We start from the raw sequence: 21,584 nt of genomic DNA, 5'->3' as shown, positions 1-21,584 counted from the left end.
AAATAGTAGTTACAATAATTGTCAATGGTGAACGTGTTTGTTTGTTTGTCCCACTTAAAATAACGAACGCAAATGAGCCATTCGCAAAAATATTTTTTTTTTGTTGCTACGGCTTATAAAGTGACGTTGCCTTCTCTAACATCAGTTTCAGCTACCGACTTCAGAGCCCCGATTACAATGGGCGCTATTGGGTTATTAACCCCTTACCGCATACAGAGTCATATCAGGCTTAAAGTTTAAAAGTGAATATGTATTTTTCTCAGAGTAATAATTATCTAAAGAAGCCTTTAAGCTCTATTGCATAAAACAAAAGTGTTCAAAATTATTGTTTTGATTTTAGTTTGATTTTTAGTTTAACAACAAACGTGTAACGGGCGGTTTCGGTTAGCGCTTGCACGTCTCAATCCAAGTACCTACGGCCCGTTGTATTGCACAAAAAGCTTTAATAAAAATTATCTTAAGAGTTCCAATTAGAACTGGCTCCCTCGGTATATTTGAATATCTTTATGTAAAATCTATAAAATAACTTTATGTAAAAGCTTTGTTACTATACGCACATTAACACTATTCTCTACCTTCCGTTACAAACACAAGAGTTACTAGATACTCCACCCTGATGCTGCAAAAAAAAAAAAATAATAATAAATACAACCTTCGGTCAAAGAGGATTGGCCTACTACTCGGTTAAAGTGTATAATCTACTTTCATTATCCATAAGGATAATTAGTAAGTTCTCACAATATAAAATTGCTATTAAGAAATGGATAGTGGAGGTGGGTTGCGCACGGATCGATGAGTGGATCAAGTCAAATAGGTAAAATGTGTGTACTGTTTGCGAAATTTGTTCTATTGGTCTATATAAATTGGTTATGTTTTTTATGATTATTTTAGTTTTTATTGTTTATTATGTTAATGATAATTAGGTGAATTGGATTATTAACGTTTTTTTATTGTTATTATTGTGTTAACTTTGTTAAATAGCTAATCTTGGGCATGTTACCCTCTGCACGAGACACCCCAGTGAGGGAACATTATTATGTACAAAAAAAATAATACAATGTAAAACTATAAATAAATAAATCTGTAGCTAACTTTGGGGCCAATAATCATAGAATGGTTTTTCATGTGGGCGACTCTATTAGGTTATTTACTCAAAGATTTTTGCTCGATTCTCAAGAAAGCTATCGCGTAAAAACGTTGAAAGTGCATGAAGTGCCGAATATGGCCAAGTTATACTTTGAGTTCTTTATGCATGTATGCCCCGATTTATTTTACTTAACATTTATTTAAAATGTTTTTTTTTAAATTTATTTTTCCAAGATCATTACAAGCGTCCTACATAAAATATTTTTTCCAAACCGAAGAAAAAACCTTCGGTAACGGGTTATCAACTTCCAATTGTAATCGGAATGGAACTTTAAGTCTAAAATATCGAACCCAGAACTTAATGAATAGTAAGTAGTTTTAACTCCGGAAAATTAATTTATCACAAAAAATATCCACTACGAAAGGAAATAAAAAGAAACCGAAGGCAAAAAATTAACTTTTTCCTCCAACAAAGTTTACTGTGTATATTTGCAGGATAGAGAGGAGTGATCGAGTGACGATACATTTACGAAGGAAGAATACAAATGATATCCCATATCGGAAAACCGGAAACTATGTGGTCTGGGGATACAAGGTCAAGAGTCAAGACCACATTTACACCGTGGACTTCCCAGCACATTTATTTAGAATTTATAGTAGTTAAACACGCTAAAATACACCGTGGGGCTCGTAAACCAAATTCAAATCGGTGCCGGTGAACGGACGATAAATTACAACGTGCCGAATGACCGTTTCATTTTTTTAAACAAGAAATCCTCGTATAACTGGTGGCCTAAAACCTAAAATGTATTATTTAAAGTTTTATGATTTTCTTATAGATAGACTTTAGGCGGATAAGGTGAATTTAAAGGAATTCTTGCCTAGTAGGTGAAATAATTCAGCCAGACGAATCTCACTCACCCCAATAAAAGTTGCATCTTTTTAACTTCACAAAAATAAACAGACGAAAGAGTGGAGGGAATAGTGAATGTTACACAGTTTGTAAAGTGGCCACTTAAACCAGCCGACGACAGGTCATAAGTCCTGTAAATACCTAGGATTCCATATTCCTCTCTTAAAAATATTTCACCCTTTTGTTGCAATAAATTCAATTCTAATAGAAGTTACCTGACATAAAGCTTACCAATGGTTAATGGTGGCAGTGGGAACTAACATTTTTAAAGTACATAAATAAATAATCTTCTTTTACAAAAATCATTGAAATTATTCACTGTCAAGTCTATTGAGGTAACTGAACGATTTGAGATAGTTAAAGTTAGTTAATATTATATTCGCGGTACCTGTTCCAAGAACCTCATTCAGATTCAGAATACAGATAGTAAAGAGGATATGCGGTATCAGAATAGGTATTTGAACCTAGCTTTTCTGCCACTCTTTCGCAGATGCCTCCTTGATATTGTGCAAAAAAGACAACAGCACGTCGGATTGATTGTGCCTAAATAAAATCGACGGAACGCTGTCGCGTTTTTAGCACCTCAAAACTGAAAGGAAATTCTTTTTTAGAAAAAGTATCAGTATGAAATTTTCTGTGTCGGCATCTTTTCCGTTTTTCAAAATTATCATATTTGTATACCGTACGCTCGAAGACGGCAGATAAAACTGGGCGCTTTTTGGAGGGAGGGTCCTAGCTCCCATAATAAATAATTTATCAAAAAAGCAAAACAGAGACACACCAATAGTAAATATCTCAATTTATTGCAACAGAGGGGGAAAATATTTCTGAGAAGGGAATATGGAAGTCGAGACATTTACAGCGCTTATGATCCGCCATCAGCTGGTTTAAGTGGCCACGTTACACACACCGAGTAACATTCACCATTCTGCTTATGGTTAAACTACCACATTCCCTCAACTCTTCCATCTGTCGACTTATCTTAAGTAAAAGAGCTGGAACCTTTATCAAGTGGGTAAGATTTATCCCCTAGTAGGTGAAACGGTTCAGCCGGATAGAAGAGGAGAGGAAATGTGGATGCTTAAACATAGACATAATGGTGAATGTTACACAGTGTGTAAAGTGGCCACTTAAACCAGCCAATGTCAGGTCATAAGCCCTGTAAATATATGGACTTCCATACACGTTTCACAAAAAATCCCTATTTGTTACAACATATTTAGATCCAAATAATTCCCTAGAAATCCAAATCCAGCCCGTCTACAAACATTTGGATACACTCAAAATAAAAAAAGTATATTCTGTTAAAAAACACCGCTCTAGTGTTGTAATCCAGGAATACGTTTTTACGAAGAAATATCTGACCGCGTTTCCTCTTAAGTTTGTTCCGAAAATGATATATATAAATACCAACTACCTTTTCCAAACATTAGCAGAACACAAATACACGACGGAATTATTATATATTTATGTATAATAACACGAAATGCACTGCCTTGGGTATTTCAAGTTACACGGTACAGTCGTACATTCAACCCGCAGAGAGCAAATTAAGAGCTTTCAACAATAATAACGTATTTTGCGTTCTTCCGGAAGATAATTCATGAATACAACCGCTAACCTTATGTTTGTGTATGTTAAATACATTTTTTTAATGATTAGTGGGTTCAGACACGCAGGTTTATGCATAATTTTTAATCTTAGGCAAATAGAACTCGTTTATTTGCCATGGCATGAATAATGCATATGGATAAACAGCTAAACACGTCACGGTGCGTTAGTACCCGGTACCTAGCTACTGTAGCTAAAAGGAAAAACCCACGTTAAACCTTAATATCAATAAACGTACGAGGTAGGATATATTTTTTCCAGGGGGTTTTATTTTATTTTACATTTCACCCATAGCCCACAGGGATATGATACAAAAGTTTAGTTACTAAATCCACAGTTGTATATTTTTTCCATAAAAGACGCAAAATTTATGTTAAGGTATTGTACTCGTATAAATAATGAAATATTAACAAAAAGATTATAATAGAAATAACGGTAATCGACAAATACATTACTTGATATAATAAGAATACGATGTGTTTGAGATTTTTAAAACATTTTACTAAATGTTTTATAAACAGATAATTTTTTTACCATAAGTAAATAACCTTGTAAAGAACGTCGGCCTTGTGGTGTAATGGTCATCGCGTTTGCCTGCCATACAAGAGGTCTCGGGTTCGATTTATTTTTAAATGTTTTTTTTCACTAGAATACCCTTAAGCGTAAGACTGATCATCTAACCTTCATGTAACAAAAATGACCAAGATACGCTGCGATTGGTGTACCAATGTAGTGCTATGTGTACCATTGGGTGCCGAAAGGGAATGATGAAATAACTTTGGAGTAATAACTCGCTACCGCTTATAGAGAGACCATTTCGCTCTATTGCATAGAATACAAGCGTTGCAGACTTTGTTTCGGTTATAAAACATGTTAACAAAAACACAATATGAATATTTAAACAAAGATTTTAAATAAATCTTGCGGATTTATGGTGTTAGTTAAGAAAATATTACATAAAATAAATAATTAATAATGATATACATATTATATGAACGAGCGCCAATGTGATATTTCTATAATCTATAATAATTTATATTATATATTATCATTTCTATAAAAAACTATCAATCTTGGAATGAATAACTATTAGGGGTTTAAACTGTCAGTAGGGTCGCAGTGAGTCACATCTTGCTGAAGGGTGTGATTTTATAAAATGCTGCTTCTCTTCTAAGAATCTTTTCTTTTCACGGTCATGTCATACCATATTTATATGCTTTAACCTTTTAATCATCAAAAAAGGAATGGCCCACGCTTAGACGCTTTTCTCTTCTCTCTTTGTGGGCATTTTTTCCAAATTATGTTATACTCGTAGCTTAATTTTAAGATATATTTTTTTAAAGTGTATTTTTGCAAATAAAATTCTATGTTTATGTAAATATATATGGAAAAAAAAAACAAATAATTGAAATAAAAAAAAAGCCGGAATTTGTTTTCGGCTAAAAATCTTGTTTCGGTCGGTCGCTATAAATAATATACTAGGTATATTGATTGAACTAAAGTCATGTGAAAATTTTCACAAATAAAAAAAAAACAATTTTAGGCAATGTGCGTCAAATTACTGTATACCTTAATTTGACTTTATATGGTTATTCGTGTGCTTTTATTGAGGAATGGAATCGATACCTAGATCAATCTCCTATATATAAAAAGGTCAAACTCGTTGACTCCAAACTCAACTCGCCCTGAATATTGAATATCCATGATAAGGCTAGTTTCTAATCTACATTTTCAATTAAAATTAAAACATTATAAATGAAATAGTAGCAACGTGCTATCAAGTTCCATAATATATGTACATACCTCATATTGGTGGGATCAAAAGATAAGTAATTACTATGCTTGTTTGATTTATGAAGTTTTTTTACCCAGGCTGAGATTCATTTAAACTATACAGAGAAAGAACGCACCTAACATACGCTTCAATAGTGAATATACCTATGACACGATTTAAACATATTATTGGAGTTATTTATTGATATTAGAGATTATAAAACAATTCTGAGAACATTTGCAATAATTATTAAAAACGTATTTTAAACATACAGTACAGAAGTGATGGATGTATGTGAAAAAAAAACAGTCCGATCGGAGGGGAAGGAAATGCGGTGGCAATGAGCCGCGTGTTTTAGATTTTATCATGTTACGGAAAATGTAAACTGCGCGTAAGAAAAACATTTACCTACTCAGTATAAGTTAAACTTTATTTAAATTTACTTTTTAAAACATAATAAAAAAATATATCGAATCCTCTTTTTTTATTTAATGAATTTCGCCATAGTAGCCGAGAAATTGTTCATTTTGGAGAAAATCTCTATAATATCTGCAGGTATTAAATATGCACTAGGCACTTACATTAGATATGCATACTGACACGATTTAAAAAAATCTTACAGCGCGAAGATTGAGAATTTTAGAACAGAGCGGGTCATTTCGTCTTCCACAAGCATTTTAATGCATTTTAGTTTTTTAAGTACTGTCCGATCATATTAATATCTACCTAAGATATCTACGTGGATAAATGTAAAATCTTGGGAACGTATCTGAAATTAGAGGAAAATATACATAAAAATATCAATGGCCGTGAGGTATCGACAGTTGCGGGAGTGCAAAACAAAAGCGATAGGTTCAAGATTATTATTGTAATAAAAACTGGACCAGTCTGACGATGTCGGTCACGACGAAACCCGGTCACTGGTAATAAAAATATTAACAAAATATATATTAAATATTTTAACTTTTAATTTAAACTTTTAACTTAATTTTAATTTAAACTTTTCATTTTAATTTTAACTTTTACTTTTAATTGTAATAATTTGATTTCAACTCTTAATTTATACTTACCTACATCTACTACCTGCATCGAATAATTTATTGTTAGTTGTGATTTTTTTTACAATTAAATTGAAATGTTCATGGAAGCAGAGAGAGAGGGAGGAAAGTAGAGTAGCTTTACAGTGTCTTCTCCTTTTTATGAACTTTTTATGTAATATTTTTATTTTTACTTTTTTGGAATAAAATTATTTTTCCCCTCTCCTCCTGCATTCATTAGTGTGAAATCTGTAATTGGTCTTACTTTTTAAAATTGTTCTTTTGTACCTTGTTTTTTATATAAAGACTGTATGATTTCATTAATAAATAAATAAATAAATATAAATAAAAGTGGAATAAAACTATAAAGTAATTTTATTACTATAATTAAAATGCAGTTCCACCAAGAAATGTCAGTAGAAAAACTCAATATATTTGAAGATTATTAACGATTGTATCGAAATAAGCCATTAGAAAGGCCTGTGACCATTTTTCAATTATTCCCATTTTCACTTAAATACAATATAGAGCATCCACGAAAGGCTGCAGTATTCTCTTATCGCGCTATTAAACGACTCTGTAGAGTTAGAGTGGACCCTGAGGACCGATCCTGTCAAAACCCATCAAAATGCCTGTCGATGAATTGTCGAGATAAATCCAGCGGACTAGACCGTGCGGGGAAGGAGATTTATTGTTCGCACAATCTGTTGGACGCGGGACCACCCGGCCTTATCCTCAATCTCTCTTATGTTGAGACAGGATGAGGGATGTTAAATAATGTTCACATCGTGTCCTCGAAACGAGAAACTACACACGTTTAGGTCCTACACATCGCAAAAGGTACGCTGTATTTCTACTTTACCGTGCACAGTACCATGGAAAGAGTTTAGCCTTTTATACTTGTTTCGCGTGTCTATTTAATGATTGTAAAGAGTAGAAATTCTATAGGAAATAGGGTAGGTTCAAAGGAACCTGCTTAAGCCAGTGGATACGTACGTTTTTGTTAAACTTCTATCAGCAGTACGATAGAAGACTTTTCTAAAGCATTCTTGGCTAGTTAAAGTTAACGATGATTCAAGCCATAAGGAGTGAGTTTTATTCACAGTATATGTATCGAGCACCGTCTGAAAGATTTATTATGTAAACATACTTTAAATACGTGTTAATAGGGGTTATAAGGTTTGTATATCGGAAGATGTATTCAGGTCCTATGGAAGTTTAAACGCAAAACGATAATCTTGCATTGTTATGTTACACAATTATTATATTGACGAATAAATAATTTATTAGATTAATAATGATGTTAAATTATATGGTTTTAGCAATTATAATAAAACTAAGTGACTTAATACGAGTGTCGGTAGAACCGAGTTTTAATCGGATATAACAATATACAACAATACAGTATTGTGGGAATTTTTTTCCCAGCTATTTATGTATAATGTATAATACTTTACGCATGAGTTATTTGGTGCACAGGAATGGCAAGACTACTTAATTGAAACCATTATATGGCAGGACAACATCCATTTTCATTACCCCTTAAAAAATATGGATTGTATATTAATCTCAATATTTAAAGCATCAACTTTGCGGTCAAACATTTGACTAAATGTTATTAAATATTTGTGTATAACCACTTACCAACTTTTCTATGTCTTCCGATTTGATATTCGTGTTAAAGAACATATGAGGTGTCTTCACAATAATAATTTCTCCGAATTCGCGAATCACCCGATAAATTTTTATAATGACTTTAATAAAAATACAGAAGTTAAAATCTTGAATACAAATAATAATGGGCTAAAAGTAAATATGGAAATATTTTACATTAAGAAAGCTTTAAAAAATAATGTTCCTTTGATCAATTATCAAACAACTTTTCGATGTAGCCCGTTATAAGATGTTCCATTGTAATGGTCACCCTAAACTTATTAAACTCAAGCCCCTCCCTCCACCCCCTCCACCTTTTTTCAACTATTTCTCAAACAACGTAAAATATTTTCATAATCTAATCAATGCATGTTTGTCCTAATCAGTGCATGTGCTTATTAAAATGCATATTGTGTAGGTTTTGCATTTAAAAAAAAAAATAAAATTAAAAGAAATATTAGCGTTCTTATGATTAACCCAAATATTTCAATTTTGGTGGCCATTTTTAACGAGTTGTAAATAACTCACTATTAGAAAATGGAAATCAAGTTGGGGTAGAGTGGGGTTCGAACCTCGGACCTCTGATCCGCGAGTCCGCAACACTAGCCACGGGACCACAACCTGATTCGATTTTGGTTTAATTGGTGTTCTGGCGAAGAGACGGGTACGTCTCGAAACCGGTAGACATAGAAAAGTTGGTAAGTGGTTATATCCAAATATTTAATAACATTTAGTATATTATTATTTTATCTTCTTTGGTAATTTTTTTCGAAAGGGCGAAATGCTCGGAAAGGGATCTAGACTGGGTTGAAACAATAATCAAAGAACCAGGTTTAGACCGCATATTCGATAGACTGATCAAATCAAGAATACTGAACTGTTACAGGCGGCGGCGATGTACCTAACCCTAAATATCCCGGGGCCAGAGAAGATAATATTGTGAAGCATATTGCAGCACAAAACAAAGAACATTGTGGTATTTATGTCAAGAATATTACCGCGTTTGGCGCTTTATATTTCAACAAAAAGAATGGTGATAAAAAACCTTACAATATAAATCAACTTACGGAACGAGCGAACAAAGAAAAATAATTCAATTCCATTAAAAAACACAAAAAATACATACTTGCAGAGCGAATGCGTAACTCTGAAGCGCAGAAAAAACGATTTCACAAAAAATCTGCTCAGACGGCAACCCTCCCATACGAACGAATATTAAACAGCGTCATTTGTGCGTGTAAACGTACCGGAAAAATTCGTCATGGTACGCTAACATCTGCAGGCCGATATTTTTTTCTTTATCGCTTGTATTTTCATATAAGTTCATACTTATCAAATCTGCTAGGGCAAGGGATATTTTCTTTCGTCCGCTGGTCGAAGCTACGATGTTATTTCACGAAGCGCTAGGAAAATGCAACACCTGTATGCAATGAAAATTGTTTTTATATAATCTTTCATTTTATTACATTGTTTTTTGCTACAAAAACAAAAGAACGAGACATTAGTGGTGATGGAAAAATAGCTATTATGAATGATTTAAATCTGCATGAAGCTATTTAAATCTGCACAGCTGCTGTAATTATTTTTTTGAATTAATCGAAACAAACTCAAATAATAATATCCATCATATTATCATTCTGCGTTGCTATTCCAAACGCTTTCGCGGACGTAGAAAAAGCTTTTATAGCGCATATTTACATACTTAATACGGAGCAGCCCTTGAATACGTTGAACAATGAGGAAGTTGTTTTTTATTTTTATTTTTATTTATTTGTTAATATACTATTGGCTAAAAAATTTTACTATAATTTTTTTTCTATCGTATTATCAGCTTTATGATATTTAAAGTTTTGTATTTCTGAAATAACTCCGCGTGTGACGTCAGAGGTTCTCTTCCGCTTATTATCGATCAGTTCTGCCTGTTGGTCCATTGATGGCAAGCAAACCGGAAATATTTCATAACTCTCTTCATAATTGGTTAAATCGTATGAACTAGTGACGTCGTTTAAAGTAGTTTTTATTTAAAAAAATATTTTTTTTCATAATTTTATGGGAACTTTGCCGTACAATTGAATGCTCCAATTTTTACCGCGCGCAAGAAAACATTTCTGTATCTAATTTCCTGTAGGGCTGAAGTTCCTCACTAGGCGATCTTGATTTACAATTTAGAAATTTGAATACACTATTCATTCTTTTGGTAGATCTATTACTATTTTTCAGAAGTAAGTGTTGGCACATAAAAACATATTTTAGACACAGCTGGCAATGAATTTTTCTTAGCTCCAAAATTTTAGCTTTATGAAATAATGGGCAAAGAGTTTTTTTGTGTAATTTAAAAGCATAGTTTATGTTATCACATTTTTCGTTTCTTTATAAAAATAAGATATTAAAGTGTCGTTGATTGACGCATATTGCTTATTTTTATTTTTGCGCAGCTACGAATGGAATTTCAGCCGTCATGTAAGTTACATAAAAAATATTAGCATTATTGCCGATTACTGGGCAGCGCGGTCTTCATGGAGTCGCGATTTGGCAAGCCGAGAGAGAGAAAAAAGTGCCAAAATGTCTGACGCCTCTTCGTGTTTTCTCGAAAAAAGATTAATATTATCCAAACGAACACAAAGATTTTGTGCTTTAAACGCGAGTTTAAACATCACGATATACTTATTTTTTTAGTTTATTTTACTAAAAAAATTAATCATCTTTCCAATCCAAAAAAAGATTGCAACTCATTATTTATGCTTTGAAATTTATTTATAATCGTTCTTTTTTGCTAATAATTTCATTGAATTTAATGCCTTGCAAAACGTAGAACTGATCTTCTTGTCATAAAAACAATAAATTAAACACCGAAATTTGCCATAGCTTTAGACGATTGGATGTATACATTTTCATTTAATAAATTAAATTATGTAATATAAAAAATCTTTCATGGATAAATACTGCGAAATACAAGGATCATTGGCAAAACATCAGCTAAATAAAAAAATTTGAATGTGAAGTAAATTTGATAATCATTTTTCCACTCATAAACGATATTTCACTTTTAAATATCTAAAAAGACAGCAAGTTTTTTAAATTGTTTGAATTCGAGACAAATCCAATTAATTTTACTACTGAAAATGAAAATGTGACAGATGACGGTCGCAGGCTTGTTCCAGTGATATACAACGTTGGACGCACGTGTAAGCATGGAACAAGTTCATATGGTCGCTATTCCAGCTCTATACCGGGTATAACTTTATGCTAGGTTTACAAGATTTTTTACTATACCATCCTTATTCTATCACTATGTCCAGGCGTACTTTTATACCAAGTTCATAAGTAAGGCCCATTATGTTGTATCTATGCATCAAGCCATTATAAATTACTATAAAATGACTAATTTTCTACTTAAGTTATTGTATGGGTGTTAATATTACAATTTGATATATGATGTAACAGGTTTTATCAGTTAACGTTACCGGCATAACACGTTTGGTTGAGATCAGTCATCCGTCGAATCAACTATCTTACATAGGTAATACTTAATTTTAACAATTCGGCATTTTATTGTTATTATTTAATCGAATAAAAATTTCATTATTAAACCTCACCAGATTATAACGTCTCAATGACTGATTTAAGTAGGTCTCAAATTACAAATTTTAAAAGTAAGTACATATCGCACCCTGGCAATAACAATGACATAATTCACAAAATTCATTCATACACGAGAGCAGTTACAAAAATACCCGCGCTATTGCTAAACTAACATTCATTCGCAAAGACAACAAAGGAACAAAATTATTTCCCTTCTGCCATCTAATTTTAAATTTTTTCAAAGATAACAATGGCATAATGATAATTATGCCACTATTTTTCCCTGAATTTAATAAAAACCTAATAATATCATACATTATTTTTGCTTTTAAATTCATACATATTTTTAAAAGAATCATGCCGTTAATTGTGTCGATAGTAAATAATATACTTAATACATTGTTTTAATTTATGAAGGTACTTGATATTATTGTTTAAAAAAAAATGTTTAATATCAAAAACACGCGCGACTTTTGCTCAGAGAAATTTCTCGTTTGTGGCCCTAAGAGTGTTCAATGTCCTTAGTAAACATATTAAGTTCTCCAAAACGAAAGCCATTTTCAAGAGAAGTGTACAAATTTGGATATGGTCTAAGGTAATAGATCATTGCAGGAGACTGCTGAGAGATATTGCATAGATTTTTAAACTATTGTTATCCAGATGTTTATTAAAATACATGTTTATGTAATCATTTTTATTTTTGGTATTGTTTAATAAATAATGAAAATGCTTCTACTATCCATTTTGTTAAATCCCAACTCTTTGTGATAAATAAGTAACAAAAAAATAATATTCAGAGACATTTTTGCATACTTAACTAAAAAACGTCAATTTTGGACTTGTGCCATTATTATCGCACAGGTGTGATATACATAATACATAGTATACATACGTAAGTAATAAAAAATAATCAAACTTCTTGCATTACAGTATTTTGAGTTTGTTCAAATGTTTGTAGACAAAGAACTGGATTTAACTCCCTAGGGAGTCATTAAGATTATATTTATATTTCTTTCTCTAAAATGTTCTCCATCCCTGTTGTAATTTGTAATTTTTGCAATACCACAAAATACTGGACATTCCAAACGTATTATTGATATGATAAACATAATTTTATTTGTTGAAAGTTTTAGGAACAAACCGAGTCCAATATTAAAGATGGATTTTTTAAACTCACATACGAGTAATTTTCTTATATTTAAGCAGTAATTAAGGACAAATATACATGTCACGTAGCTGTAAAAAGGAAAATAAAAGTCTTTGAAAAAATGTGGCTTACGACCATCAACTGTTCATACCAACATTCACACTTTACACACACATTTACGAAAGAAACCAGAAAGTTTTCTTTGCCAAATAGCAGCTTTTTAAAGTTCTTTCTAAAAAATACACACATGAGTATTTATAAACCTTTTACATTTTAAAATTTAGAAATTGAGTGAAATTAATTTTATAAGAATTTAAACGATGTTTTGAGTACTGTGATCTAAATATAGTATAACAACAAATACGAAGAACTTTCTAGAGAAGTGAATATGAAAGTTGAGGCATTTAAAGGGCCACTTTACACATTGTGTAACATTCACCATTCAGCCTTTTTCAACAATTTTGAAACATCCATTTTTTTCCGATTCTTCAATCTGTTGATTTTATACCTTTGCTGATTTCGCTTACATACTGGGCAATGCCTGAAAATATTTTTCCATTTCACAAAAGTCAACAGATGGAAGAGTTGAGGAAGTGTGGATGTTCGAACATGGACAGAATGGTGAATGTTACACAGTGTGTAAAGTGGCCACTTAAATCAGCCAATGACAGATCATAAGCCCTGCAAATGCCTGGACTTCCATATTCCCTTCTCAAAAATGTTTTCCCTCTCTGTTGAAATAAATTTAAATATGAATAGCTCTTTAGGGAGGAAATCCAGCCAGTCTGCAAGCATTAGGACATACTCAAACATTGTTGGTTTAAGAAATATATGTTAAATATGATGAAATATACTTACATTGTTATCAAAGAATATGTTTATGTGGGCCCTATTTCAAAATTAAAAATGTACAAATTTTTTTTTTAAATACACACAGAGTAAATGACAAGTGCTCTCTCATTACAAACTCATAAATTTGTTTGTTAATTTCAAGTTTGTTTAAAAAAACTTTGTGATTTTTCAAAAATGTGTGTAATAGCGCCCCTTTTCAAACTTATTTGTCCAAAGTGATTTATTGAGGTTATTATTATTATTATGGATAACTTATATAGCGCCATTTTCGTAATATAATACCTCAAGGGCGCTTTACATTTCGGCGGATTTTAAATTTGTAATTTAATTAAAACAATTTATTCTGTTGTCACATGCTACGGATTTATTCAAATGATTTAGAGAACAAGTGGGTTTTAAGTTTTTTCCGAAACATCACTTCACTTTCACAGTCTCGCACCTCTGCTGGGAGAGCATTCCATGCAATGGGACCTGCGAGCGCAAATGCGCGTTCACTAAATTTAGTGCACTGTTTGCGTAGAGGTATAATAACTTTTCCTCTCGCCGTAGACGTAGCTGATCTGAGCGTGAGACGCGTGTCAGCTAGTTCATCTGGAATACATAGTTCCTTTAGATATTCCGGAGCAGAGTTGTACAGTGTGGTTATTTAAAATATTTATACAAATCGACATGGATTTGTTGAGCAAAAAATATTAGATAGGTAAAGGTAGGATGACATTGTCCTCGTGTGTTCCACAAAACACACTAGAGCAATGTACGCCCATATAATATCCATACAAGCAATACACGCCAGATGGCTCCCCAACATATTACTCCACAACACACGAGAACAATGTAATCCTACCTTAAGCACTACGAGTATGTTTGTTTAACAAGATTGATAAACTAATCGATTAAAAAAATACGTTTTGTACAGCTTTCTAAGAGGTAATGTATTGATCGTTGTAGGATTACATTGTTTTGGCGTGTTGTGGAGTGTTGTGGCGTGGTGTGTTGGGGAGTTATCTGGCGATTATTGATTATATGGATATTGTGTGGGCAGAATTACATTGCTCTGGTGTGTTTTATCGAACACGGTAGAGCAGTGTACTTCTGCCCATATAACATCCATATAAGCGATACACGCCAAACGGCTCCCCAACACACGAGAACAGTGCTATCCCACCTTTACATATCTAATTATTTTTATTTAACAAAGCCATGTCAATTTGTATAAATAAATCAAATAACCTGATGGCCATAATTATATTATTTATTGTTTTAGCATTTACTTTGTGGAAAAACATTTTGAATTTATTTAAAATAAAACACTTTGTAAATTTACCACTCAAGAGTTTAATACATAAAACACGAGTAGTTTCGGGTAATCAGTATTACCTATCCTAAGGTGTAAATATAAACTAAACTAAAATACATACACAGATTAATACTTAGGTACTGATAGGGTCGGTCGGAAGGGGGAAGGCAATGTGAGGTGGAGGGGGTGGGGTTTTCCTAATTATAGGGAATATTGATAGCAGGGGTGATGCATTTTGAAATATAAAATTATTAATTAAAGTTTTCTCTGAATTTAAATAATGATCATAATAAACAATTTAGAAAATATTGAAATACAAAAAAATTTAAATTCAGAGAAAACTTTCATTAATATTTTATATTTCAAAATGCATCACCACTGCTATCAATATTCCCCATAATTAAGAAACCCCCCCCACCACACATTGCCTTCCCCCTACCGCCTGACCCTATCAGTACCTAAGTATTAATCTGTGTATGTATTTTAGTTTAGTTTATATTTACACCTTAGGATGGGTAATACTGATTACCCGAAACTAGTCGTGTTTTATGTATTAAACTCTTGAGTGGTAAATTTACAAAGTGTTTTATTTTAAATAAATTATATGGACATACTCACATTGCTCTAGTGTGGTGTGTCGAGCTCGTAGCGCCACATACCTTCACACACGAATACAATGGCCCATTTGTGATCGACAAAATTAACACGATACGATAAAATTACATAGGGTGGATTGATATTTATTGTATTCGTTTTTTTTTATATTTTTTTTTTTATAAAAATAAATATTTGCGTTCTTATGATTTACCCAAATATTTAATTTTGAGGGCCATTCTCAACGAGTTGTAAATAACTCACTATTAGAAAATGGAATCAAATTGGGGTAGAGTGGGATTCGAACGACGGACCTTTGGTCCGTGAGTCCGAGACACTAGCCACGGGACCACAACCCGATATATTGGCAGGCAAGCGCACTAACCACTATACGGGATGCCGACTTATCTCCACTCGATTTCCTTTTGCAGGATTTTTATATTGCCACCAACGAAATTGAAAAAAATGTAATGTAATATAAATCAATCCACTTTGATTTAACTGTGTCGTGTGGATTCGACCGAACGGTATGAAACCAGCCAATTAATAGTGTGCAGGGGATTTCATAAAGCTAATCCCGCTAACGAGGGTACAGATCTATGGTGAATATTCTACAATTGCATTATCCGTTCATTATTGAGGAATTAGGCCGTCTACTTTAGTTCTAATCACCCGTAACTATTTTATTCAATTCGTGAACAAACGTCCGATGAATGTAAAGTCTAATGGCCGACATACAATGTGTTGAATGTATAATAAGTAGAAGTCCCTTTGAAATAATAACGCGGAAGCCGACTGTTGAAGCGTGACAAATAATAGTACCTAACGACGCCGACGCGCGCAGGTTTTTAATGTTGATCTCTATCAAAGTCAGGCGAGAGGAATAAGTAGTATTTAGAATGGGATTTGGATTTGTATGGGACAATACACCTGCGGTGGATCGATGGACGGGATGCGGACGCGGACGGTCAAACGGAATAACAACAAATCCGATGCACGAGACGTAAAGCGTGTGAACGAACTAATTCCACCCACACACAAAACGACTTCTTCTAGTAGCAAAGGTTCCGAGGAGCGTTTAACGCCTCCGACGAAGTGTTTACAGAAGATTGTTCTACATTCTCGACTATAAACTAAAAACTATAAAAGGGTACAATAGGGAAATATTCTTCTTCTTCGTTTTTTCGTGGTCTTTTCACATCTCTACTCGGGTGTTCTGGCCAGTGTCGAGTATTTTTGTTTTGTTTTTATTTTTTTACATATTTACACATGTGTTAGTAATATAATTCCTGGCCTGTTGTGGTGCAAAAAATGAAATGAAATAATATATACAAGTTAGTATGTTAGTATTCAATATAATATATACATATAATAATATAACATATTTACAGCTTTACACCATTTATAACTAGATATTTACAGAGAATATGAATAGGAAATGGGATATTAATATCTGAGAGGTCGGATAGGAAATCAGGATAACGATCATTTATGGGGCATCCAAAAAAAATATGGTTTAAATCTTCTTCATCTAGCTGACATTCGCAAATGGGAGAGTCCCGGACATGGTTTTGAACAGGTGAATAGGGAAATATCACATACTACGAATAGTGATAAAAGTATATGAACTGGATTTAAAATAATTAATTGTATTTTCAAAATCAATATGAATATTGTGGAGAAATGTTTTTATACATAAATGTGAAAAAGAAATTCAATAAAAATACGTCGCAAGAAAAACGCGACGTGTTTGGCCTTGGTTGTTGTGACGTCAAGATTCGTGTTAATGTTCTAAACAACTTTCATTAGCCAGGAAAAATAAACATGAATCGTGACGTATGAGGGGCGTGGCTAATGGAATGACCGTTTTTGCGGGAAGTCAAATTTACACATTTAAAAATATTTTTTATGCTTCTAATAATTAGCTATATTATTATCGACGGTAACGGGGCAGCTGATGAATTGGCAAGGCTGGGAGCTGAGACAGCCCCGATAGGACCTGACCCCTTCTGTGGGTTGCCCAAGTGTGCTTCTCGTAACGAGTTTAGGTTATGGCCCGGGAAGCAGAGCGTTATGCTCTGGCAAAAAGTACCTAGTCAGCACCATGCGAAGGAACTGATAAAAGGGTACTCGCAAAGGTTTGCCTTCGACCTAATAAAGCTCAGCCGAAATCAAGTGAGGGTTATCACCAGAGCCCGCCCAGGGCACTGCAGATTTAACAAACACCTTGCTAGAATAAACCTTTCCAGAACTTCTAGATGTAGGTTCTGCAGTGCAGACGAGGAAACACCTATACACATTCTATGTAAATGTGATGCTTTACATCATAAAAGGAGCCTCATCCTCGTGGGATCACTGGTTACACCTGAGGATATTAAAGAGTTCGTCCCCTACCTAATAGCCCGATACTTATCTGGAACGGATCTGGGATTGAACGGGGAGATTTAGAAAAAAATAAACTCTCGCCTTCCGCACTGTAGCCAGGCTCTTTATAGACCTGGGCTTGGAGGGCGAGAACTATTCACGGGGACCCGTCACAATAGATCTTCACAGGTCGCAGTGACGTCAGGAGCTTGAATAGCACTGACCCTCACCTCCAAGAATAAGAATAATTAGTAAAAAATAAATATTAGACAGTATTTCATAGACCTTTATTACTTCAAAAGTGTAAAAAAAAGTGATATTTCCCTATTATCTATGGCAGGAAAACATCGGAGCACCTATTTGTATAAGAGGAAAATAATCTAAAAGCTTTACAAACTAATAAAAACAATGTTTGATAGTGAGCGGGCGATTTTTAATTATAGAAAACAGTAAAGTGAATATTGTAGTTATAGAGAGAGGTACCTAAGTATTTAATGAAGTTAACATATTACAACAGAGATGGAGCACATTATAGAGAAGGGAAGGGAATTATAGAAGTCTATGCATCTACAGGCCTTATGACCTGTCATTGGTTGATTTAAGTGGCCACTTTACACACCGTGTAACATTCATCATTCTGCTTATATTTGAACATCAATATTCCTTCCATTCTTCCATCTGTTGATGTTTATGAGGTTAAATAATTCAATCAGATGAATCTCACCCTCATCAAGATGTAGATGCCTAGACTTCTATATTCCCTTCTCTAAAATGTTGTCCGTCTCTGTTGTAATATGTTAATATTAACAACTCCCTAGCGGGTTGAATCCAGTTCTTGTTTACAAAAATTTGGACAAACTCAAAACATTGTTAATGAGGTTAGTAAACATCAACGTTGACTGATACCCGTATGCAGACACAAAACTTAAGGTGAGGAAAGTACATTCTATTGTCTTCACCTTCCGGTTATTCTCCGCATTTAAGATTAGAATGTACTTTCCTCACCTTAAGTTAGAGTGCTACACATTTCAGTAATATTTTTTACGAAATGGTATTTTGTGATTCACGTGGACCGAAAATCTACGAGTATAACGTGAGCTATAAATAAATTTGTAGAAATTGTCTTGATTAATGGATGTTCTAATTAATACAAAAATAGGTTTATGTATAGCTATAATTGGTGGAAAAAAATTTACAATGATTTCATCATATATTTCGTTAGTTTTGATGTCATAGTTAAAAGTTTTGATTTTCTGATCAAAATGTTGAAATAAAAGTACATATATTAAATAAAAAATACATATCGAAGGCACGAGCACAAAATCAATAATCAAAATGTATTTGTTGAATTCAATAAATGTGTTAATGAAACCACAGTAGAAATAGAGAGACAGATACACAACTTATAGTGACACACCAGGTAGGACCCATCCCTGCGAACTTCCCTAAAACGCTAGAAAATCCGTGTTTAGGGAAAAATTATAAATTATTATCATATTATTATTGTATTATTTATAAATTTAGTAATAAGGAAGGTGCGTTCACAATTTATTTAAGAAACGTATTTTCAATAGGCACATAATTTGTCTGATAATTTAAAATCGAAGGCATATTTGAATCTCGGACATTACTTAGTACAAGGTACCAGGTACCAGGCGCGTGCGGTGAATATTATCAGGAGGGATGCTGACAAAAAAACTTTCTTACTTATAGTAGATATAAGTAGAAGCTGTAAACATTAGGTGAGATATTCTTAAATTTTGGCCAAATTTCAATAATACGCTATTTCAAACTTTATGCAATACGTTATTAGAATCGTTTTTTCTTCGCATTACACACGTTGGATGCTCTTATCTCTACGAGTCTCGTAGAACAATACGACAACGTTATGAACCTTAATGTGCACGCGCGGAAATTCAAACATTTTCAATAGGATTGGACTCAAAATTAATAGTAGTATGCATATTCCAGCGTATTTAACGTTTACTACCGAGGCCAAGGTATCTTGATACTTAATATTCAGCACGTACGCAAATACGCATGCGTAGTAGGTATGTGTACTGAAAATATTGTTTGAATTTGTAAATCGCGGGCGGTCGAACATGTTCTGCGGTACCCAACTTTAGGAATGTCTGTAGATTTTTTTTTTCGTATTTATAATTTTTAATAATAAAAAAACGTATTATTTTTTAATTTTTAACGGAATGCGCCTGCTGGGTACTCGTGATAAAATGTATTGATATCAAACAAGTCGTGAATGTGGTGGTGTGATTGAAATTATAATATTAAAAACAATTGCTGGCATAAAATAAAGTGCATTCATTTATATACACAGGATAAAGAATCTTGCCTTTACCTCACCTGTAATACGATGTAAAAATCGTTCTCAGTTTTCTGACGGATAAACTAGGTACCTTTTTACGTATGTCGTCATCCTTATAGTACGATAATACACCTACCAAAAATATTTTGAAAAATCAAAGAATGGATATGTACAAGTAGTTTAGTGGTGTTAAAATATAAATAGATTCCAAATTCCAACTACTACTGCAAAAGTGATTTTGAAATGTGCAAAATGACGATGAATGGTTCTCTCAACAATTTGACATAAACATTTAGATAAAATTTTCTAGCAACTAGCTATTACACCCACATGTGAATACTAGCGATGATATTGGAAATATACGAAAATACTTGTTGGATTGGTGAAGTGGTGAATTGAAAAAACAAATTAGAAAAAGAAACGGGAAAACAACCAAAACGTACCTACTTAAACTCAGGGGACTCCATTTATCATCCAACTGGAAAAAATACACACAAATCCTAGGTTATTCATGTCATATAATATATTTATAAATATATGAAAGGTCGGAAAACAGACAACATGAAAATATTGAAATTCATTCAACTTCCGCGAAATAGACAAGCAAAGAAACGACGAACAAACCAAAATTCTAAAGTTTTGAAATACATAATACGTTTTTATACTCGTAGATAATTATTGAAAAGGAAAATTACGGTGTTTTGATGATACTTTCGTGTAATGTTGAAGTACATAAATAAACAACAATTATTAGATAATCGTACCTTTATTTGATTAAATTATTTGGTTATATTTTAATCGTTTATAAAAATGTTGTATTCTTCAAATTATGAAAACGACAGGAAGATATCGTCGGGTTCTCGCGAATGTTACGAATCCGTCAATTTCGAAAAAAATATTTACTTTATGAAGAATGTATGAATTATGAATATCATCATCGTAGAAAAATCGAAGATGTAAGTTATATAATAACATCATTATCTATTCATTTTGCAAATATACAATATTTAATATATCTCAAACTTATACTAAATTTACGAAATGTATATAAAAGTTTTTCATAATTGGTTCAAATCAGATAAACAGTTATTCTAAGTTGGTACGTAGACATTTATAAAATATCAATATTTACTGATTTAACTTATTTGAAAAAACATTTAAAGTTTTGGCCCACATTCAATGACCTGTCATAGAACCTGACAATGTCTATACTTACATATTATTTTAGCAAAAAGGTTATCAATCGCAGAGAAAATATCTATCTTTCCTGTAATGTTTACTTTTAGCAGATTTGCAACTTTCGTACGGCTCTGACACTTGACGATAAACATACATAAATATATACATATAA

General features: G+C 32.8%; 1 protein-coding gene across 3 annotated transcripts in view; it reads right to left on the bottom strand.

The window, feature by feature from the left end:
* LOC148285216 (tripartite motif-containing protein 3-like) overlaps positions 1 to 21,584 on the bottom strand; it is a 176,151-nt gene that overhangs the window by 135,744 nt on the left and 18,823 nt on the right. Inside the window, exon 2 of one of the 3 annotated variants that reach the window (XM_088228843.1) lies at positions 20,677 to 20,711. The exons of the other annotated variants lie outside the window; for them this stretch is intronic. The gene's annotated coding sequence lies outside the window, so the exon portion shown is untranslated. The remainder of the gene's footprint in view (positions 1 to 20,676; positions 20,712 to 21,584) is intronic. 3 annotated transcript variants of the gene reach the window in all.

Source organism: Micrasema longulum, unplaced genomic scaffold (genome assembly GCF_059751315.1).
Source record: "Micrasema longulum isolate JH-2025_06_02 unplaced genomic scaffold, ASM5975131v1 h1tg000047l, whole genome shotgun sequence".
Taxonomy (NCBI): domain Eukaryota; kingdom Metazoa; phylum Arthropoda; class Insecta; order Trichoptera; family Brachycentridae; genus Micrasema; species Micrasema longulum.
Note: the sequence above shows the minus strand (reverse complement) of the source record. Positions and strands in the feature narration are given on the sequence as shown.